The following is a 22,868-nucleotide window of genomic DNA, read 5'->3' on the forward strand; positions in this document are numbered from 1 at the left end:
CTGTAAAATAGGGATGAAGACTGTAAGCCCTACGTGGGATGACCTGATTACCTTGTATCTACGCCAGTGCTTAGAACAGTGCTTGGCACATAGTAGGTGCTTAACAAATACCAACATTATTATTATTTGCTTGTATTCACCCCAGCACTTAGTACATTGCCTGGCACATAGTAAGCACTTAACAAAACCATAATAATAATTACTATAATTATTAATAAAATATATTGGGTGCTGAGCACTACATTGAATGCTTAGAAGAGTTCAATATTTAATAATAATAATAATGTTGGTATTTGTTAAGCGCTTACTATGTGCCAAGCACTGTTCTAAGTGCTGGGGTAGACACAAGGGAGTCAGGTTGTCCCACGTGGGGCTCACAGTCTTCATCCCCATTTTACAGATGAGGTAACTGAGGCACCGAGAAGTTAAGTGACTTGCCCACAGTCACACAGCCGACAAGTGGCAGAGCTGGGATTCGAACTCATGAGCCCTGACTCCAAAGCCCACGCTCTTTCCACTATTTAGTAGACTTGATCCCTGCCTCAAGAAGTTTACAGTCAACTGTATGAAAAGCATATATTATTTGCAAAAGGGCAAGATGGTTAATTCCCATCCCTCCTTTTAAAGAGTTTACAATCTACTGGGAGAGACAGACATTAAAATAAATTACAGGTAAGGGGTGGGGCACAGAGATGTTTCCTTTCTTTTAAAAAATATTTTTCTGTCTATTCTCTTCCATCAAATCCTTCCTCTGGATTAAATCTCGAGAACATTTCGGTATAACATCCTGCCTCCAGACTGAGCCATTTGTTTGCTTCCTCCTGGTGAAACTAGGAGGAAGGTATGAAAACATTTAAATTGCAATGGAGGCGTTAGCAAAAAGGATTAGAAGAAAGCCAAAAAGAAGGCTGAAAAGGAAAAGTAGAGATGTAATCAAAAGTCATAGGAAATTGATCTCGGAACTTCAAACACCTGCCTTCTAAATCCCAGGCAACATGGTAGAGGCCCCTAAAGGAAGAGTTTTGGGGAGGTAGCCAAACTCCGTTGCGTAGTTTTGTGGCTTGGCAGTGGGAAGAGAATTTCAGTTTGGAAAGAAATTAGCCCAAATTGATAGATTCTTGATCCCTCTCAATGGAGCTGATGAATGTCTGCCAGTCAAATTGTTATGGTAAGCATCATTTCCGAAATTGGTCATTTTCTCCATCATTAGGAGTTGCCTTGCCTTATTGATCCATCTGTCTAAGTGGTTGGCTGAGGGCCGCACATCCTGAAGTATTGTGATCTAGCTATCTCAGCAAAGAATGTACTTTGCACCCTGAGTTCTTAGAGGGTCTTGCTTACTAAGAATAATAATGATAATATTATTTATTAAGTGCTTACCAGTTGCCAAAGACTGCGTTTTTATGGTATGTATTTGTTAAGCACTTTTTATATGCCAGACACTGCAGTAAGCACTGGCGTAGATGCAAGCTAATCAGGTTGGACACAGTTCATTTCCCACATGGGGCTCACAGTCTTCATTCCCATTTTACAGATGAGGTAACCGAGGCACAGATAAGTGAAGTGACTTGCCCAGTGTCCTAGAGTCGACAGATGGACAAGTAGTGGAGCTGATATTAGAACCCAGGTCCTTCTGACTCCCAGGCCCATGCTCTACCCACTAAGCGATGCTGCTCCTCCCTGGGGTAAACACAAAATAATCAAGTCCTGACTCACCTGAGGCTCACAGTCTTAGAGGGAGGGAGAACAGACATTTTCCATCAGTGACCAACCTAAACCAAACTTAGTTGCTCATTTTTCGAGGCAGGGGCCATCGGTTTTGAAGTACACAGTCAGCTATCTCCTCCCTATTATAATGATTATGGTATTTGTTGAGCGCTTACTACCTGTCAATCACTGTTCTAAGAGATGGGGTAGAAGCCAGTTAATTAGGACAGACCCAGTTCTTGTCCCACATAGAGCTCTCAGTGTAAGCAGGAAGGAGAACATATATTTTATCACCATTTTACAGAGGAGGAAATTGAGGCACAGAGTAGTAAGTGATTTGCCCAAGATCACATGGCAGGCAAGTATGGAGCTGAGATTAAAACACGAGTCTCCCAACTTCTGGTCCTGATTTTCAAGTTCTTCTCATCCATTACTTCATTTCCTTTCCAAACCACCCCTGACTTAACAGGTAGAGAAACTGAAGCCCAGAGAAGGGAAATGTATCATTCCAGGTTACAGTGTTAGTGGCAGAACTGGGACTAAATTCCTCCATTCTTCTGACTCGCAAGACGCCCAGCTCAGTGTTTTTTCCACTGACCCACGACGGTCACAGGATTCTGGGCAGGGGGTTAGTCAACCCCTATGCTAAATCTCACTCACTTTACAGATTTGATGCTCTTGTCCGGAATTAACAATAATGCCAGTACGATGGATCAACATTATGTGAAGCTATTACAGTTTCATGAACATCCAGACTATCTTGTGATCAGTTGAGTGTAAACTATAGTGATGAAAGGGCTAATTGAAATCTTTCTTCCCCACATAACTGCAAACTCCTCGAGGGCAAGACTCCTGCCTACTACTAATAAATGCGGCATTTGTTAAGCACACTATGTGCCAAGGATTGTATTGAGCACTGGGGCAGATACCAACCTAATCAGATCAGGCCCAATCTACTAACTATATCGTACTCCCCCAAGGGCTTAGTACAGCTCTCTGCACGGAATAAGTGGTCAATAAGTACTATTAAATCATTCTGACACAATAATTTCATCTATTTTCATGCTTGTGTTTATCCTTTATTATTGGACTAAATAATTCCTCTCATGCAAGAACGACACTTTCCCTAAGCCCTTTTTTCCTTTACTTCCACTCTCTTCTGTGTCACTCTGACTTGCTCCCTTTCTTCAACGTCACCCCCAGCCCACAGCACTTATCTACCTAGCTGTAATTTATTTATTTATATTAATGTCTAGTTCCCCCCAGACTGTCAGCTCATTGTAGGCGGGGATTGTGTCTGTTATATTGTTATATTGTACTCTCCCAAGCGCTAAATACAGTGCTCTGCACACCATAGGCACTCAATCAATATGACTGATTAATTAATTGATTGAGTTTTGCTTTGGGTCATTCCCACAGGACCTGATACAGTTCATCCCACAGTGTTTTTTCAGTGGATGACTGACTGACTCTTCTGGCTGACGAGGGAGTGTGTGACTGAGTCTCAAACTCCACTCTCCCAGGGAAAACTAGAGACTTTCACTAAGCCATTCCTCAGGAAGTGTGAGTTCAAATTAGAAAAAATAAATCACTGTAGCGGAAAAGCATCCAACATCTTGTATTTTCTTTTCTTTACTAGGAAGCAGTGTGGACTACCGGAAAGACCACGGGCCTGGGAGTCAGAGGAGCTGGGTTCTAATCCCCGCTTTATCACTTGACTGTTGTGTGACCTTGGGCAAGTTGTTTCACTTCTCTGGGCCTCAGTAACCTCAGCTGTAAAATGGGGATTCAATACATGTTCTCTCACCTGGACTGTGATTCCCTTGTAGAACAGGAAGTCTGTCCAACCTGATTATCCTGCCTCTACCCCAGGGCTCAGTATATAGTATAGTGCTTGTGCTTGGCACATAGTATAGTGTGGCAGATCGACACGCAAGTACTATTATTGTGTGTAGTATGGCTTGTTCTTGTTTTTTTGCGACATCATCCATTCCTCGGCACTGTCAATATTGACTTATCACTGACTTAGATTTGTCAGACATTGGCACCTATCTGCTTTCAGACCCTATTTTATGCCATACTGAGGGAATAGGGAAGCAGAAGAGAAGCTGTAGTGCTCGGGCCTGGAAGTCAGAAGGACCTGGATTCTAGTCCCCGCTCTGCCACTTGTCTGCTCTGTGGCCTTGGGCAAGTCAATTCACTTCTCCTTACCTCAGTTACCTCATCTGTAAAATGGAGATTAAAATTGTGAGTCCCATGTGGGACATGGACTGTGTCCAACCTGATTTACTTGTATCTATCCCAGTGCTTAATCCAGTCAGCGCTTAACAAATACCATCCTCTAATAATGATAATAATGTTGGTATTTGTTAAGCGCTTACTATGTGCAGAGTACTGTTCAGGATAATCAGGTTGTCCCACATGAGGCTCACAGTCTTAATCCCCATTTTACATGAGGCACTGAGAAGCTAAGTGAATTGCCCACAGTCACACAGCTGACAAGCGGCGGAGCCGGGATTCGAACCCATGACCTCTGACTCCCAAGCCCGGGCTCTTTCCATTGAGCCACGAGGGCAGGGAATGTATCTGTTTATTACTGTACTGTACTCTTTCAAGCACTTAGTACTGTGTTCTGCCCACAGTAAGTGCTCAGTAAATATGATTGAATGAAAAGAACGGCCAGTGTTTCTTATCCTCTTTACTTAAAAAATGCCCCACAGACTTTACTCCACCCAACTGTAAAGTTTCCACACTTGCGACATCTGTATCCTCTGTGATTGACACCGACCATCTGCCACTCCTGACCAACGCTGGAGGACACCTCTTTCATTCAATCAGTCATATTTATTGAGCACTTACTGTGTGCAGAGCACTGTACTAAGCGTTTGGAAAATATAATTCGACAAAGAATAGAGACAATCCCTATCCACCTTGCCTGTCCCAGAATGTCCTAGACTTTAAGCTCTTCAAGGGCAGGGAACATGTCTACCAACTCTATTGTCCTAGAGTTGGGAAGCAGCGTGGCTCAGTGGAAAGAGCCTGGGCTTCGGAGTCAGAGGTCATGAGTTCGACTCCCGGCTCTGCCACTTGTCAGCTGGGTGACTGTGGGCAAGTCATGTCACTTCTCTGTGCCTCAGTTACCTCATCTGTAAAATGGGGATTAACTGGGAGCCTCACGTGGGACGACCTGATTACCCCGTATCTACCCCAGCGCTTAGAACAGTGCCCTGCACATAGTAAGCGCTTAACAAATACCAACATTATTATTGTACTATATTCTTCGAAGTACTAAGTACTGTGTACTTAGGAGTGTACTCCTCCCTTTCTTAGCACTCAAAGAATATCACCGCTTGATTGTTTGCAAAGTCCGATGGCCACCTCTTGAATGTAATCTCCTCACGGGCAGGGAACTTGTCTATCAATTCTGTTGTATTGTACTCTGTGCCTCAGTTCCCTCATCTGTAAAATGGGGATTAAGACTGTGAGCCCCATGTGGGACAACCTGATTCCCCTATGTCTACCCCAGCGCTTAGAACAGTGCTCGGCACATAGTAAGCGCTTAACAAATACCAACATTATTATTACTCTCCCAAGAACTTTCTACAGTGCTGTGCACATGGTCGGCACTCAATAATTACCACTGATTGATTGGAAGGCTGTACTCCCTCCTGCTTCCAGGGACTATGACCGACCTTTCATTCGTTCAATAATATTTTTTGAGCGCTTACTATGCGCTGAGCACTGTACTAAGGGCTTGGAATGGACAATTCGGCAACAGATAGAATCCCTGCCCAATGAAGGGCTCGCAGTCTAATCGGGGGAGACAGAGGGCAGAGCAAAACAGAACGAAAGGAAAACAAGACAACATTATCACGATAAATAGAATCAAGGGGATGTACACCTCATTAACAAAATAAATAGGGTAATAAATAATATATACAAATGAGCACAGTGATTATCTTGTATCTTATACCTACCCCAGTGCTCGGTTCAGTGCCTGGCACAAATGAGCACTTAAAAATGCCAATAATCATCATCACCGGAGGCACCGGAGGTCACGGCAAATGTTCTAATAAGTGACCTGATAATCAGTCGATTTTCCTGCTCGGACAAATGTGGTTAAACCGTTTCTGAACTCAGTCCTTTTCCAAACTGAAGCAGCTTGTGAATAAAATAAGAGTTCAAGTGAGCAGTCAGGCACTCGTCCACTCCTTCAGGGCCTTGCTGGTTCCCCTAAGCATCTGACAACTACAGATTTGTAAGGGCATTGTGAATGTGTTCCCCCAGTGTGCTGTCTTTTAGTAAACCCTGTTCATTTAAGAGCCAGAGGGAAGTGTCGCACATGAATAAATAAACTCCCAGTGAAGGCTCTCTGCCTGCTCTCATCCATCTTTGGAGGTAGGATCATGCGATGTGAGTGACTAATAGGAACTGAATGAGGTGCAGGGAGGTGAAAGGGTAGCTCAGAGTTCACAGAGATAAATCAGGGGCAGAACAGGAGCTCCGTTCTGCTCGCGTGTGATCGGACTTGCGGAAAACTTTCAAAATAATTCTTTTGTGGTATTTGTTACACATTTACTATATGCCAGGCACTGTTCTAAGTGCTGGGGTAGATGCAAGCCAATCAGATTGGGCATAGTCCATTTCCCTCAGGGGATTCACAGCCTTCATCCCCATTTACAGGTGAGGTAAATCACAATGAAGTGACCTGCTCAAGGTCACACAGCAGACAAGTGGCGGAGCGAGGGTTAGAACATAGGTCCTTCTGACTCGCAGGCCCATGCTCTAACCACTGGGAAATGCTGCTTCTCTTGCTCCAACTATCTGGCTTAGCCTACAAGGGAAGCATGGGCCTAGACCTTTTATACCCATGCCACCTCATGCCAGCTCCTACTGTTTCCTGGAAACTTTTCAACGTTTAAGCAAAGATTCACATTCAGGTGGATGAAGAGTGCTACAATTCCTTTATCCTCTCTCTCCTCATTATCTACCCCAGCGCTTAGTACAATGCCTGGCACAGAGTAAGCTCTTTACAAATACCACAAAAAATCATAATAAAAAAGAGTTTGGAGAACCGTTCTCTCTCCCATATAGACTATGAGTCCCATTTGGGAAGGTAACAGTGTTCAACCTGATTGTCTTGCATCTATAATAATAATAATAATGTTGGTATTTGTTAAGCGCTTACTATGTGCCGAGCACGGTTCTAAGCGCTGGGGTAGATACAGGGTAATCAGGTTGTCCCATGTGAGGCTCACAGTTAATCCCCATTTTACAGACGAGGTAACTGAGGCACAGAGAAGTGAAGTGACTTGCCCACAGTCACACAGCTGACAAGTGGCAGAGCCAGGAGTCGAACCCGTGACCTCTGACTCCCAAGCCCGGCCTCTTTCCACTGAGCCACATTGCTTTGCCAGTTCTCTATACGAAGTCCTACAGCATGGTCCAATCCACTAATTTCAGGATGCTCTCTACCCTTGCCTCTTGCGGTTGCTTTTCGGTAAGAAATACTGTAACGCTGCAAAATCATAAAGGAACTCAAAGTAGACAGTTTGAGCCTTGTGTAGGACAGGGACTGTGTTCAACTTCACAGCCTTCCTCATATCTAGCCCTCATCTATCGCAGTGCTTAGAGCAGTGCTTGTCACAAAGCAAGCGCTTAACAGAAACCATAGTAATAGTGATTTGTTAAGCACTTACTATTATTACTGGAAGCCTTTTCTGGCCTCAAGCTCGGAGCCGCGATGGCAAACAGATAGGTTGGGGAGCTGAGTGGAAGGCATAGATAGAGCCCTATCCCTTACCAAACAGTCCAGCTTCAGTATAACGGATCCTGGACTGTTCTTCTTCCTCACCTACCCCCTGCTTCTCAGATCCTGCAAAGGTGGGCGGCATCTAGGAGCTCCTGGGATCAGATCCAAAAGCTGATCTCTTCTGGACTTTAACAATAATAATAATAATTGTGATATTTGTTAACGCTTACTGTGTGCCAGACACTGTACTAAGCACTGGGATCGATACCAGCAAATTGGGTTGGACACAGTCTCTGTCCCATGGGGGGCTCACAGTCTCAATCCCCATTTTCCAGATGAGGTAACTGAGGCACAGAGAAACGAAGTGACTTGCCCGAGGTCACACAGCAGACAAGTGGCAGAGCTGGGATTAGAACACGTGACCTTCTGACTCCCAGGCCCGTGCTCTAGCCACTACATCACAGACAACTCTTCCTTTTCTACCTGGAAACAGACTCTCTGTTCCTCTAAGGCAAGGGATAGTAGCTTCCCCTTCCTCCATACCTGAAGTATCCTAGCTTCCCGAAGAGCTTGAAAGGTTTTCACATGATGATAGTGATGCCAGTTTATGCTTTCGCTTTCTGCCTCTGTCGGGACCCACTGTAGAATCCCCCTCACCCAGGGAACAGTTTAATTAACCTCCAATATACCCGGTGGCCCTGTATGCTGATTAAACACTTTCTTAGCTCTTGAATTCTCAAGCCATGCGGTGACATTGCAGGGTCCAGCCCACTGACTCACTGAAACAAACCCATTCTCCTTTCACTTTGCAGCTATTTCTGCACAGACTTTGATCCTGGCAAGAAGTATGGCATTATTGATTTGCTCCACGGGGCTCAGACTGCAACCTCATCTGCAAGAGCTTGATTCTTTATTGCTTCAATAATTTCACTGAGGGCCGAGAAATCTGTTTGTATTTTTGCTTAGTGTTTAGTGATTCTTTAAATTTTTTATGGACTTGGAAGTTAAATATCAGCTACTCACTGCAATATGTAGAAGACTCATCCAATATCACTTCACGCATGACTATTTCCCTAATTCTCCCTGGAGAAATGAGGGCCAAGGCTGGGAGCCTCTGATTTCGTAATTTTGATTTGACTGGCATTCCAAAGCAATTGTTCAAGGCAATAAGGGGGGTGACACGTTTGGCAAGGAGAGAACACAGAAGTTTCAGTTACTTTAACCCTTACGCTCGAAAGCCAGGATCATTTCTCCTTCTTCTGTTTCTTTTCCCAATACCTAAGCAGTGTTTAAGGCAGCCTTGTAAATTGGCACAGATCTACCTCTCAGGGACTAAAATTCCATTTGGCACTGAGGGAATTAATCGATCTATCATAATTTGTGTGCACTTACAGTGCAGAGCACTGTATTAAGTGTTTTGGAGTGTACAGTATATGAGAGTTAGTAGGTACATTCCCTGCCCACACTAGGCTTACAGTCTAGAGGGAGCTTGAGGAATTGGAAGCTTATCTGCTCTAGATGTTTGCTTGAATTCCCATTGCCTCATGGAGAACTACAGGAAGAAGAGCAAGATGAGGGTGAGAGTGAGTGGGGGCAGTGGAAGGGACCAGAGAGGAGAAAAGTTGGTTTCTGGAATAATAATTCCCCAATCTTCCCTGTCGATTTTAAAAGCCAGCAGGCTGGATTAATCCCTCTAGCCTGCAATGTTGGCATTTATAACAATGATGGGATTTGTTAAGTGCTTACTATGTGGCAGGCACTGAACTAAATTCTGGGGTGGATATAAGCAAATTGATTTGGATGCAGTCCCTGTCCCATGTGGGGCTCAAGGTCTCAATCCCCATTTTCCAGGTGTGCAAAGTGAGGCACAGAGAATTTGTGCACGATCACACAAGCAGACAAGTGATGGAGGCGGCAATAGAATCCATGACTTTTTGACTCCTAGGCCCGTGTTCTATCCACTACGTCATGTTGCTCATTAACACTGGCCTTGCCTATATTAATTGGTTATGAGTTTAAGCACTGACCATCCGCCCAGCCCCATATTCAACAGTGGGTTGAACACGAGAAGTCATCAGATGCAGTCCCCGTCATACACAGAGGTCACAAGAGAGAGCGGGCATCTTTTCTCCATTTTACAGATGAGGGAACTGAGGAACAGCAAGGTTGAGGAACTTATCCGAGGTCACTCAGTAGGCCGGGGAAAAAGTTAGGATGAGAACCTGATCTCCTGACTCCCGGTCCCATATCCACCCAGTAAGGTCCCACCCTTGCTTATCTACTTTCTCCTTCAGCCCCCACCCCTCTCCTATCAAAGCAAAGGGAACACAGGTGATAGCCTGCCAAAGGTAAATATACCTCCAGGTTCCCCTCAAAGTCACGTGCAACCATGCCAAAAGAGAGGAGAAAGAAGAGTCAGAGAGTACTCAATTCCTTTTGCAACCCCACCCCAATTATCTTTAGAACTGCTAATTTCCATCAGGCCCACCCTGATTTCCTTTCAGACAGCTGGAGAAGCAGCGCGGTGTAGTGGAAAGAATAAGGGCCTGAGAGTCAGACGGACATGAGTTCTAATTCCACCTCTGCCATTTGTCTCCTGTGTGACCTTGGACAAGTCACTTCGCTTCTCTAAGCCTCAATTACCTCATCTGTAAAATGGGGATTGAGACCTTGAGCCCCATTTGGGACAGGGGCTCTGTCTAACCCTATTCACTTGTATCCACCCCAGCGCTTAGTGCTCTGCCTGGCACATACCCGTAACTATTAATATTATTATTATTAGATGTGCACAAATGCTTAATTCATAAATGCAGTTTGATACTTGGGACTGATCTAGTGTCTTTCTTCCAAAGACTTGATATCCTCTTCCCCTGTTCTCTCCATTTGATTACTCTCTGCCTATTTGGTTTTGACATCTACCACTAGATTCAGGGTAGTCGTACTCGGAAATGATTTTTAAAAGTTTAATAGAAATAGCACATATCTCTCTTCCTCAGCAATATCCATCGCCGCTGAATATATAGGGTCTCCTTCTGCTTCTGCAGATGCAGCTAATTTGTTTGTCTGCTGGAGACGCAGTTGACATTGCCATTTCTTTTGGCGACTTAATGAAATACCACTCAACTTCTTGCCTCTTCGCTCTTCTCATTGCTATAGTACTCTGGCTTGGCTTTCTAATTCTCGTTAACTCTGCGACGAGTTAATGGCGCTCCCATTTGTCTGACAAATTCAGTGCTGAAGATCCATCATTTTTCTGCACACACACAAAAAAAAATCAGTGCCATCCATCTGTCAAGCTGATTTTGAAGAGATTGGTTTCTGAGTACCATGTGTGCATGCTGACTGCAAAAATTTTCCCAGTCATTTGCTATTCCCTCTTTACTCGTGTGGGGAGAGTTCCGATTTTCTTTGTCAGTTTCACTAACCTCATTTTAATGTCACCCCTATTTTCTGCTTTAAATATTCATAGTAAACTTTTGGAAAGACTTTCTCCTTCCCCCACTGAGGCAGTTTAATGTCATTTAATGTTCAAGGTTAAAGTAGTTGGTGCTAAAAGTCTGAGGTTTCTCTCTTGCCACGGACCTACTCCGAAACACCTAGCAAAGATAGAGACCATCTGAACAGCTCCTTCCCATCCTTGGCGGACTAGGGAAGTTGGTGGTGAGAAGTAGCATGGCCTAATGGAGAGATCATGGGCCTGGATTCTAGTCCCAACTCTGCCACTTGCCTTTTGTGTGACTTTGGACAAGTCACTTAACTTCTCTGTACTCCAGTTTCCTCATCTGTAAAATAATACAGTATTTGAAAACATCTTACTACTGTGCCAAGCACTAAGTGCTGGGAAAGATAGAAGACAATCAGTTTGGACACAGTCCCTATCCCGCATTGAGGCTCAGAGTCGAGGTAGGAGGGAATAGGATTTAATCCTCATTTTATACATGAGGTAACAGAGGCCCAGAGAGGTTAAGTGATTTGCCCAAGGTCACACAGCAGACAGAGAAGCAGTGTGGTTTAGTGGAAAGAGCCCAGGCTTGGGAGTCAGAGGTCATGGGTTCGAATGCCGCCGCTGCCACTTGTCTGCTGTGTGACTGTGGGCAAGTCACTTAACTTCTCTGTGCCTCAGTCACCTTCATCTGTAAAATGGGGATTAAGACTGTGAGCCCCACATGGGACAACCTGATTCCCCTGTGTTTACCCCAGCGCTTAGAACAGTGCTCTGCACATAGTAAGCGCTTAACAAATACCAACATTATTATTATTAATTCCAGCTCTGCCGCTAGTCAGCTGTGTGACGCAAGTCACTTATCTCCTCTGTGCCTCAGTTACCTCATCTGTAAAATGGGGATGAAGACTGTGAGCTCTACTTGGAACAATCTGATTACTCTGCATCTACCCCAGCGCTTAGAACAGTGCTTGGCATATAGTAAGTACTTAACAAATACCGTCATTATTATTATTACTGCTATTATTATTAAATGGCAGAGCCAGGATTAGAACCCAGATCCTCTGAGTCCCAGGCCCGGGCTCTTCCCACCAAGTCTTATCGCTTCCCCTTATCGCTTCTTCCTCCTGCTTAGACTCTGACCCCCCTGTGGGACAGATGATAATCTTGATAATCCATGATAATCTTGCATCTTTCCTAGTACTTGGAGAATAATGAACGTTTAACAAATGCTTCAGTTATTAAAGAAATGACCATGGTGCCCGACAAGTGGAAATTGATCATCAAACCTTTGGAAATGGAGACAGACAACAGTTTTACCAACTTCGGGTTTCAGGATCTCCAGTCCTAATCCAGAATGCTGTTTATCACATTCATTAGATTGATGTAGCAGGATTTAAATACTTTCTGGATAGTAGGAACTGGCCACAGGATAAATTGTGGGAAATCAAACAGTTAACAGTCAAGCATTCACAAGCATATTGGCTCAACAGTGTCAAAAATCGAAGTTTAATTATCAACAAAATCAATCTCATAAAGAAATGTGTTAGGGCTCAGGTTAGTGTTCAGCCTGAGGTTTAAAGTTAGGGTTCAATCGTTGGCTAAACTGGCAGTTAAGTGAGGCATGGTTTGCCAACAAGCAAAAGGCCAAACATCAGAGAATCACCATCATCACTCGGATAAAACCTTGATTCCACCGTGCAGATGTGGCTATCGTCCCAGAGGTGGGGAAATGGAGGATGGGGAGGCAGCCAGAGGTGAGGAGGCAACGGTGGTCGGGAGAGTCAGGGGGTGGTGGTGAGAGGCAGAGGCAAAGGAGGGGTGACCTTGGGGACGATGAGAGGGCGCGAAGCAGATGGGAGTTGGGCAAGAGGCAGAGGATGAGCAGAATGTGGAAATTGGCGGGAAGGAGATAGGGACCAACAAAGGAAACCCAAATGGGGAGGAAACCTGGCAGAGTTGTTGGTGAGTGGGTGAGGAAGGCAGTCAGTGGCAAAGGGGAAGAGAGACTGTCTAGGCCTCTGGTTAGGAAAGATGATAGGGTGGGCCTTGGGGAGGAGGGCAGAGTAATAATAATAATAATAATGTTGGTATTTGTTAAGCGCTTACTATGTGCAGAGCACTGTTCTAAGCGCTGGGGTAGATACAGGGTAATCAGGTTGTCCCACGTGAGGCTCACAGTTAATCCCCATTTTACAGATGAGGTAACAGGCACAGAGAAGTGAAGTGACTTGCCCACAGTCACACAGCTGACAAGGGGCAGAGCCGGGAGTCGAACTCATGACCTCTGACTCCGAAGCCCAGAGTACAGCATAGACTCTGATAAAGGGGACAGTAAAGGGCAGGAGGGTGTGAGTCTGCCCTTCACTCCCTTGCTCGGTTGGCTTCTGGCCTAAATACAGACCTCCACCCCCAGCCACCCCCACAAATAGGAAGACGTCCCAGAAACCACAAAACCTGGTGAACCTCAGCAAGGACCCCAGCAGCGGCGCAGGAAGCCTGAAACAAGAAGATGAAGGAAGAGGCCAAGTGAGGCCGGAAGTGAACGGAGGGAGGCAGAACCGACTCAGAGAAAGAGAAGGCAGAGAAGACAAAACAATGACGAGCTGCAGGAGGAGGAATTTGGAGAGGTGGGCCTAGGTTGAGGAGATTGGGAAGTGGGCACAGTTTGAGGGAAGCGGGGGTGATCCCTCCCAAGCCACATGCAGTCATGTCATCCTCTTTTCCATGCTGGAGTGGCGGGGTTTGCTACTTGGGCCTCTGGGGTCAATGACCCCATCCCTGGCCCCTGTAGGATCTACCCCAGCCTCTTCTTTTCCCCCCTGAGTCTGCATCTCCTTCTGCTCCCTGACCATCATTCATTCGACCCTCTTCCTCTTCCCAAGGTTACTGGCCACTGGTACGACCCTGCCTGCCTTGCCATTTCCTGTGTCTCCCACCTACCCTCTTCCCTCTCTTGCCTGTGGAAGTACCTTAGTACCATAAACTCCTCGGTGGCAGGGACTGTATTTTTAACTTTTACTCCACCCCTTCCCAAATATGCCTGCAAACATTAAGTACTTGGCCAATATCTCTGAAAAAATGTCCATTATGGGTAAACACCAAGCTCCATTCACTCTTCTCTCTCCCTCTACCCCTTGTCCCCACCCTGCCCTCTCATCCCCTAGACTTCTGCCCTCTCCCCAGATTTCCACTTTGCTTTCTTTTCACAAATCCTGCTTATTTTTCTCTGCTGGCTTGCTGCTCCCTCTGCTACCATGTTCATCCTCGTAGCTGTGGGTGAGTGTGAGCATTGGCCAGTGATCCAGCTTTGGCTGATTGTTTTTCCAGCGATCCAAGAGCAGTGTTAGAGTGATAACTATTTACCCTAGATTCAGTTGGACTCCGGGCCCAATGTTGACCGAATCTCGAATGGTTAATGTTTCTTAACTATTACTATTATTATTATTATTATTGCATTTGTAATGTCGGTCTCCCCCTCTAGACTGTAAACCTGTGATGGGCAGGGAACATATCTGCTAATTCTGTTGCACTGTACTTTCCCAAGTGCTTAGGACAGTGCTCTGCACATATTAAGCACTCAATAAATACCACTGATTGATTAAGTGCTTTACTATATGCCAAACACAGTATTAAATGCTGGGTTAGAGTCAAGATACTCAGGTTGGTCAAGTCGCTGTCCCACATGGCGATCACACGCTAAGTATGAGGGAGGACATTCAATCAATTGATCGATGAATCAATCATATTTATTTATTCATTATTATGGTATTTGTTAAGCCCTAACTATGTGTCAGGCACTGTACTTTGCACTGGGGTAATCAGCTTAAACACAGTCCATGACCCACATGGGTCTCACAGTCTTAATCTCCATTTTACAGATGAGGTAAATGAGACACAAAGAAGATACGTGACTAGCCCCAGGTCACATAACAGATAAGTGGCAGAGCTGGGTTTAGAACCTAGATCCTTCTGACTTGGAAGTATGGTAGATGCAAGAGAATTAGATTGGACACAGTCCCTGTTCCATATGGGGTTCACAGTCCAAGGGAGTGGGAGAACAGGTAATGAATCCTCACTTTACAGATAAAGAAACTGAGGACAACAAAGTGAATTGACAGTTGCCTGTGGTCACACAGCAGGCAAGCGCAGAACCGATCAAAACCCTGGTCATCTGACTCCCAGCTCCGAGCTCTTTTGACTAGACCAAGCCACTTCTCTAATAAAAAATGCTATTCTTTCCCCTCTGTTCACAACATCGTACGTTCTTCATTTTCTCCTTTGTGCTTAAAGAGAGAAGTTAAGTGACTTGCCCCAAGTCACAAAGCAGGTAAATGGCAGAGCCAAGATTTAAACCATTAATTGTTTGATTTTTTTGATGATTTGTTAGAGTTGAACAGATTTTCTAATATTTCCCATTTTCTTACCTGGGTCAAAGAGGGGTGTCTTCTAGACGCTCCATCATTTGGTGGCATAGGAGAGCAAACCCTTTTCTCTATCCCCAAAATAGCATGGCCTAGTGGAAAGTTTAGGACAGGGAGTGAGGAGACCTGGGTTCTAATCCCAACTCTGCCACTTGTCATCTATGTGACCTTTCTCAAGACACTCACTTCTTTGTGCCTCAGTATCATCCTTTATAAAATGGGGATTAAATACCTCTTCCTTAGACTGTGAACCCCACATGATAATAATGTTGGTATTTGTTAAGCGCTTACTATGTGCCGAGCACTGTTCTAAGCGCTGGGGTAGATACAGGGTCATCAGGTTGTCCCACATGAGGCTCACAGTTAATCCCCATTTTACAGATGAGGTAACTGAGGCACAGAGAAGTTAAGTGACTTGCCCACAGTCACACAGCTGACAAGTGGCAGAGCTGGGATTCGAACTCATGACCTCTGCCTCCCAAGCCCGTGCTCTTTCCACTGAGCCACGCTGCTTCTCGAGACAGGGATTGTCTCTAGTCTGATTGCATTAAATCTACTCCAATACTGAGCGTGGTTAAGTGAATGGCTAACAAATACCACAATTTATTATTACCATTATTATTATTAGCAGGGCATATGGAAGCCAGGGAGTAAGGACAGAAAATTTAAGGGATTTTGGCCTGTCATGACCTCTGGAAAATCTGGGGTTAGCTTAGAAAGTGAGAGAGACCAGCCTCCCCCTTTCTTTTCTCCCCACACCTCTTTATCCTCCTTCTCATAATGCATAAACTCCATAGACAAAACCTGTTCATTCTACACCTGGCCTTTACAAGGACAGTCAGATCGCAGGAAACCATATTCTAGACCCCCGTCTCCCTACCACTGCTAACCCAGGGTTAATTTCGTTCTGCTCAGGGAATTGGATCTTCCATCCATCTTGAGAGTGTTTGCTGAACATGAGAAATAAAGCTCCCAAAGAAAAAGGAACAGAAAATCCCTCCTCTAAAATTTCATGCATTAATGTGTGTGAATAACATCTGGCCCAAGCCTTGTACTGCAGAATTCTTTTCCTTGTTATGATCTGGGAGGGAGTAGTCAGGGACCAGAGGAGGAGAAAAAGTGATGGAGGGAAGAGGAGGAGGAGAAGATGGAGGGGAAGGAGGAGGAGGTGATATTTTAAACATCAGACACCCCCATAACACTCAAAGATAACTTTACATTGAGAAGGACTTGGCTTCCCACCAAGGGCACCATGACACGAAAGACCCAACAGCATATGCTAAAGTTGATTCCTATGGCAGAGGAAATTTCCTCCTGTGAGATTTTTCTGTTCTCATTTACACGTGGCATTATTTCTAGGGCAGATGGTTTTCCCGAGTCAAAGATAACAGGCTTCAACACCAGAGCAGAGAATCCTCTGGATATGATATTTAGGAGAAGTTGTGAGGAAAGTATCTCTTTTCCAGAAATGGTCTAAATTTTCCAGCCTCACCCCAGTTGGATTTTCCCATCATCGTTCCTAGGGGAATGGATCCTCTTGTCTCTCCCATGTTATTCCACTGACATTAAAGAGGAGGACTTGTCCAGTGGTCAGAAGGTCCATAAACTCAGTTTATCTGGTTGATGAATAGCATTACCTTCATTCATTAAATCGTATTTACTTAGCGTTTACTGTGTGCAGAGCACTGTATTAGCGTTTTGGAAAGTATAGTACAACAATAAATGGACACATTCCCTGCACCCAACAGATTTACAGTTTAGGGAGTGGGGGGTGGAATAATTATGGTATTTGTTTAGCACTTACTGCCAGACACTGTACTAAGCGCTGGGGTGGATATAAGCAAATCGGGTTGTTCCACGTGGGGCTTACAATCTAAATCCCCATTTTACAGATGAGGTAATTGAGGCACAGAGAAGTGAAGTGACTTGCCCAAGGTCACACAGCAGATAAGTGACAGGGCTGGGATTGGAATCCATGACCTGACTTCCAGGCCCATGCTCTATCCACTATACCATGCTGCTTCTCATATGCCATGCAGCTTAACCTCTTAAGTACCTTCAGGTACATAGCCCATGGACCAGCAAACTGTTTGAAATCAAAGTGTGGAAAAACATTCCAGAATCATGGCCAAAGGGCTGAATTGCCCTGAGATTCTTAGGGTCACTTGTCTACCCGGAGCAGCCTGTCTGAATGATGGTTGGCTATAGCTGGCCTTATCTGCTCTGGTTTTCACTTTGGTTTCCAGGGATGAATGCAGAACTGAAGGAATTATATCTTCCAGACCTTGTGGGTTTGCATCCCACTGGAGTTTGGGTCTTGACTATCAGACTTTTTGGGGACCATTCACACACCTGCTTTCCCAGGGTTCTGGGTGACACTGAGCCATTTGCTCAACTCCAGTTTCTGTGGCACCTGTGAACAGAGTCTGTCCTGCTGTGAACTCCAGGCCCAAGAAGTGCTTTCTGCACCTCAGAGGAAACGATTTCCAGCCCACCCAGCTGGGGCCAATGTCAAAACCCTAGGTACAAGTTTTTTTTTTAATGAAAAAGCCCTCTCAGAAGGCATGTTGAGCCCCATCACCAACAGCCTCTAGCAGGGAGGAAGCCAGAGGGCACCACAAAACTAATTGTTTTCAGTGGTGCTATGTGTGGACCAATGGACTGAATTGGCTTCAGGGGTTGTTCCTGCTCCTTTTGGACCCAAAGTAGAAGGATGGAGACCGGAGGGATTCCACCCTCTGTGTCGCCTTTTCCTCATCTCTCCCTCTGGATGCTTCCGGTTGAGAGAAAAAGGGATGCCTGCAGCCAGTCTGATATTTGGAGCCAGTCTTCTGTTGGAAGCTGGTTGAGAGGGCAGGAAATGACCTTCCCCAATTTCTGCTCCGCTTTATCTGGCCCAAGCTCTCAAAGACCCACCCCGGAGGCAGAGAGGGGCAGCGAGGAAGGAGAAGATATATAGAAACACTCATGCTGCGATGGAGCAGTGGGGTGCCACAGTGAGCTTCTCTTTTAAATAATAATAACTGTGATATTTGTTACATGCTTATTATGTACCAAACACTATTTAGCCCTGGGGTTAATAGAAAGTAATCAGGTCCCATATGGGACTCACAGTCTAAGTAGGAGGGAGCACAGGTATTGAATCCTCCTCTGGTCTGAATAAGCTCTTTATGGGCAGGGGATGCGTCCGCTAATTCTGTTGTATTGTACCCACTTCCCCCCAGGAGCTTAGTAAAGTGCTCTGCACCTAGTAAACACTCAATAAATAAGATTGATTGAATCCCCATTTTACAGATGAGGGAACTGAGGCTCAGAGATGTTAAGTTCCTTGCCCAAGGTCACACAGTAGCTAAGTGGTAGAACTGGGATTGGAACCCAGGTCCTCTGATTCCCAAGCCTGGGCTCTTTTCACAAGGCCACATTTAAAGCCCGTCTAGTTTAAGTCTAAGTAGGGTCGATACGGATGGAGTTTTAAGGCCTATTTTATGAGGCAGCCCTTTAGAGCCACAATCAATCACTTGAATTTATTGAGCACTTACTATGTACAGAACACTGTACTAAGTGTTAGGAGAGTATAGCACAACAGTAAACAGACACATTCCCTTCCCACAAAGAACTTACGGTCTAGAGAACTGTAAGTTACAAGGGTGTCCCAAGGTCATGCCATGTGTCCCCAAGTTTAGAAGCCTGGAATGCTTGTTCTTGGACATCAAAGAGGGCCCCTGAATCCTAGTCCCACCTCGAGTCCCAGGTATGCTAAGAGGAGAAAATGAGGTTATAGATGTGGAGGCTCCTCAAAACTCAGTTGGAAGGTGCTGTTGAAATAAAGAGGACTATTAGTGTTAAATGTAGTATGTCATATTATGTAATGTAACAGTAGAGTATAAATGGAGAACTCTCCTTCAGGTGGGAAGATGATATCCCTGAAGTTAAGATTTTTTTTTCAGGGTGTGTGAAGGTGACTGACAAGCTAACATGTCAGTGTCAATTCCTTCCCTATCATGTTCCTCAAAAGATTGACCTGTCATTTTGATACATTTACTGCTTACTGGTGACTGGTACCATTTTCATTTTTTTTACCACAATCTTCTCAAATCACCTATTTTATCAACCCATCCATCGATCAATAGGTTTATTTAGCACTTACCGCATGCAGAGCGTACTAAAATATGATCCCTGCTCTCAAGGAGTTTACAATCTAGCCGGGGAGGCAGATATTAAAACAAATTATAGATAGTGGAAGCAACAGAACATAAGGATATGTACATAAGTGCTGCGGAGCTGGGGAGAGTACTTAGCTATTTAGGGGGTACGATGGGCTCAAGTGCATGAAAATGACACAGAAAGGAAGGAGAATAGGGTGGGGAGATGGGAAGGCTTTCTGGAGAAGATTTGATCTAAATGGGTCTTTGAAGATGGGGAGAGCGTTGGTGTGTCGCATTTGAATGGGGAGGGAGTTGCAGGCAGTAGGAAAGGCGTGAGCAGTGGGTTGATGGCAAGAAAGATGAGAGTGAGTAGGTTGATATTAGAAGAGCAAAGAGTGTGGGCTGGGTTCTAGTGGATGAGGAGTGAGGATAGGTAGGAGGGGGACACTTGATTGAATGCTTTCAAGCTGATGGTCAGTAGCTTCTATTTGGGGCAGAGAGGTGAGGAATTTCTCCTTGATTTGATATGAATGGGCTACTACTGGAGGACTTGGTGAAGTGTGAAGATATGCCCAGATGATTTTTCAGAAATATGAATCTGGCAACAGAGGGAAGAGGCTGGAGTCAGGGAGATCAGAGAGAGGCTTGGGCAATATAGAAGTGTTGAAATGACAGTTGGGAAAATTGAGTGGGGAAAAGAGAAATCAATGAGGGGAGGCCTTCTGGTGGAAATGTGATTTCAGAAAGGCCTTGAAGATGTGGTGGTGCGCCAGATGATGTGCAGGGGGATAGAGTTCAATCAATCAATCAGTTGTATTTATTGACTGCTTACTGTTTGTGGAACAGGGTACTAACCATTTGGGAGAGTACAGTAGAGTAAAGAGAAACAGCGTGGCTCAGTGGAAAGAGCCAGGGCTTGGGAGTCAGAGGTCATGGGTTCGAATTCTGGGTCTGCCACTTGTCAGCTGTGGGCAAGTCACGTAACTTCTCTGTGCCTCAGTTACCTCATCTGTAAAATGGGGATTATCTATGAACCTCACGGGGGACAACCTGATTACCCTGTATCTACCCCAGGCTTAGAACGGTGGTCTGCACATAGTAAGCGCTTAACAGATACCAACATTATTATTATTATTAGAGTTGGTAGATGTGTTCCCTGCCCACAGTGAACTTACAATCTAGAGAAGGTGAGTTCAGAAGGTATCCCCATTTCTAAGGGATGTATGCCAATCTGATTGCTCTTCTGTTCCTGTCTCCTGATTGTCCACACTTATGCCATATTGTTTGAGGTTTGGCTTCATTCTTCCTTCCTCTTTGCTTGTGTTTTCCTCATCTCAGCTCAGTGTTAAGTAACTGCTTGGATATTCCGTTGATACCTATTTTCCTCTCATGATCCACTCAGACATGGATAAATACTATTCACTGACTGAAACGTGATATAACGGGGCACAGTATTATGAAATATAATCTGCAATTCAGGAGGATAATCAAATCCATTCTCTGGACGGCTACTGACCAATAGTGACAACACTGACCTGCAATAAGAAGTTTGCAGGTGAAGGAGGGGAAAGATGGGAGAAGAGTAATTCAAGTGTGCCACAAGGGACAGGGCACAGGGGATTCATTGCTCGTATCCCCTTCTTTTAGTACAAACTGTTTTTTAAATCCCCAAATCTTTAATGCTATTTAACAAATCTATCAGGGTAAGTATCTCTGTCAGAATGCTGTGGAGATATAAACAACTCGGCGTGTCTGACGCGGTCCTAGGAAAGAGTCTTGTCCACTTCTGGTTCTGCTTTCTTTGGATTTTCCAATCAAGCAATTAATAGCTTAGTCAAGACAGATTTAAATCCTAAACACTTAGGTGATCAGCATTTAAAGACAATCAATTATGTCACATGCTACTGAAGGGAACTCTGAGTCAGACAGACAATCGACATTTGAATCTGATCATTCCCAGTAGAGTCTCCTGTCAGGAACGGGGAAGGAGCCCCACTGCACTTATGCACGTAGCTGTAATTTATTTATATTAATGCCTGTCTCCCCTCTGGACTGTAAGCTCACTGTGGGCAGGGAACGTGTCTACCACCTCTGTTATATTGTACTCTCCCAAGTACTTAGTACGGTGCTCTGTTCACAGTAAGTGCTCAATAAATGTGATTCATTGACTGATTGAGGAGCCGTCATCAGGGCACATCAGGACCTGAGGCAGCTCAAGAGAAGTGAGGGCAGGCACTGGGTGTCACCACACATGCTCTTTTGTCCCTGCAAGTTGTGTTCCACTAGAGCATAGGGCATGATGAGCAAGGGCTGGGCAGAAGAGCGGTATGTTTCAAGGGTAATTATTATTAATAATGGCATTTAAGTTATTATGTGTCAAGCACTATTCTAAGCAATAGAGTAGAAACAAGGTACAGTCCTTGTCCCACATGAGGCTCACAGTCTTAATCCCCATTTGACAGATGAGGCAACTGAGGCCCAGGGAAGTGAAATGACTTGGCCAAGGTCCCACAGCAGTCAAGCGGTGGAGTCGGGATTAGAACCCAGGTCCTTTTGACTCCCAGATCCATGATCCATCCACTAGGCCACGCTCCCTCCCTAGGCCATGCTACTGGATATATGGAAGTTGGGTAACATGCCAGAGACATTTACAGCCCATGTCACTGCAGCACAGAGCCGATGCCATGCTCAAGTGGCAAGACTCCAAAGGCATCTGCCTTGGTAGCCACCGTGGGTCTTACTGCCTGCACTGGTCAGCTAATTCCTGCTAGGTCTGTTCTCCCCACAGTAAACACTAGGTTGCCTTTCAATTAAAAAACCTTCACACCGACACTAGCCCCGGCAGGCAGAACTGGGCTACATGTTAAGTGCTTAATACCCATATTATTACCAATATTAATAGAACCCAGGTCTTCTGATTCCCAATGTTGCTCTTTCCAATACCAGAGCTATCCGAACAATGCACTCCTATATTTATAAAGATATATGTATTTATAAAGCAGATGGTATCTGATTATGTTGCAAGCTCACTGTGGGCAGGGATCCCGTCTACCAACTCTGTTGTACTGTAGTCTCCCAGCCACTTAGTACTCTGCACACAGTAAGTGCTCAATAAATACCACTGATGATGATGATATATGTGGCTCCTAGAGTCCTACCATTAGGGTTTATGCAAATTCTTGACTTACAATTACTTCCAATTATGTATTTATCCTTTCATACTTCTGATCTCAACATTAGTTGCATTTTTATTCTTTCTCAGCTCCAACTCTTTATAATTAGCTTGAGGCTGTCAGTCTCTCCCATGAGCTTGAGGACAAGGATCATGTCTCTTATGCTACTGCATTCTCCCCAGTGCTTTGCAATAAACTGTGGTGTTTACTGAGCACTTAATGGGT

General features: G+C 44.9%; 1 long non-coding RNA gene across 1 annotated transcript in view; it reads right to left on the reverse strand.

Moving 5' to 3' along the window:
• Nucleotides 1-10,408: 10,408 nt before the first annotated feature.
• Nucleotides 10,409-22,868, reverse strand: part of LOC114809068 — a 125,516-nt gene continuing 113,056 nt past the window's right edge. The window contains exon 8 of the long non-coding RNA XR_005659752.1: nt 10,409-10,712. This is a non-coding gene — a long non-coding RNA (uncharacterized LOC114809068). The remainder of the gene's footprint in view (nt 10,713-22,868) is intronic.

This window comes from Ornithorhynchus anatinus, chromosome 2 (assembly GCF_004115215.2).
Source record: "Ornithorhynchus anatinus isolate Pmale09 chromosome 2, mOrnAna1.pri.v4, whole genome shotgun sequence".
Lineage (NCBI taxonomy): Eukaryota > Metazoa > Chordata > Mammalia > Monotremata > Ornithorhynchidae > Ornithorhynchus > Ornithorhynchus anatinus.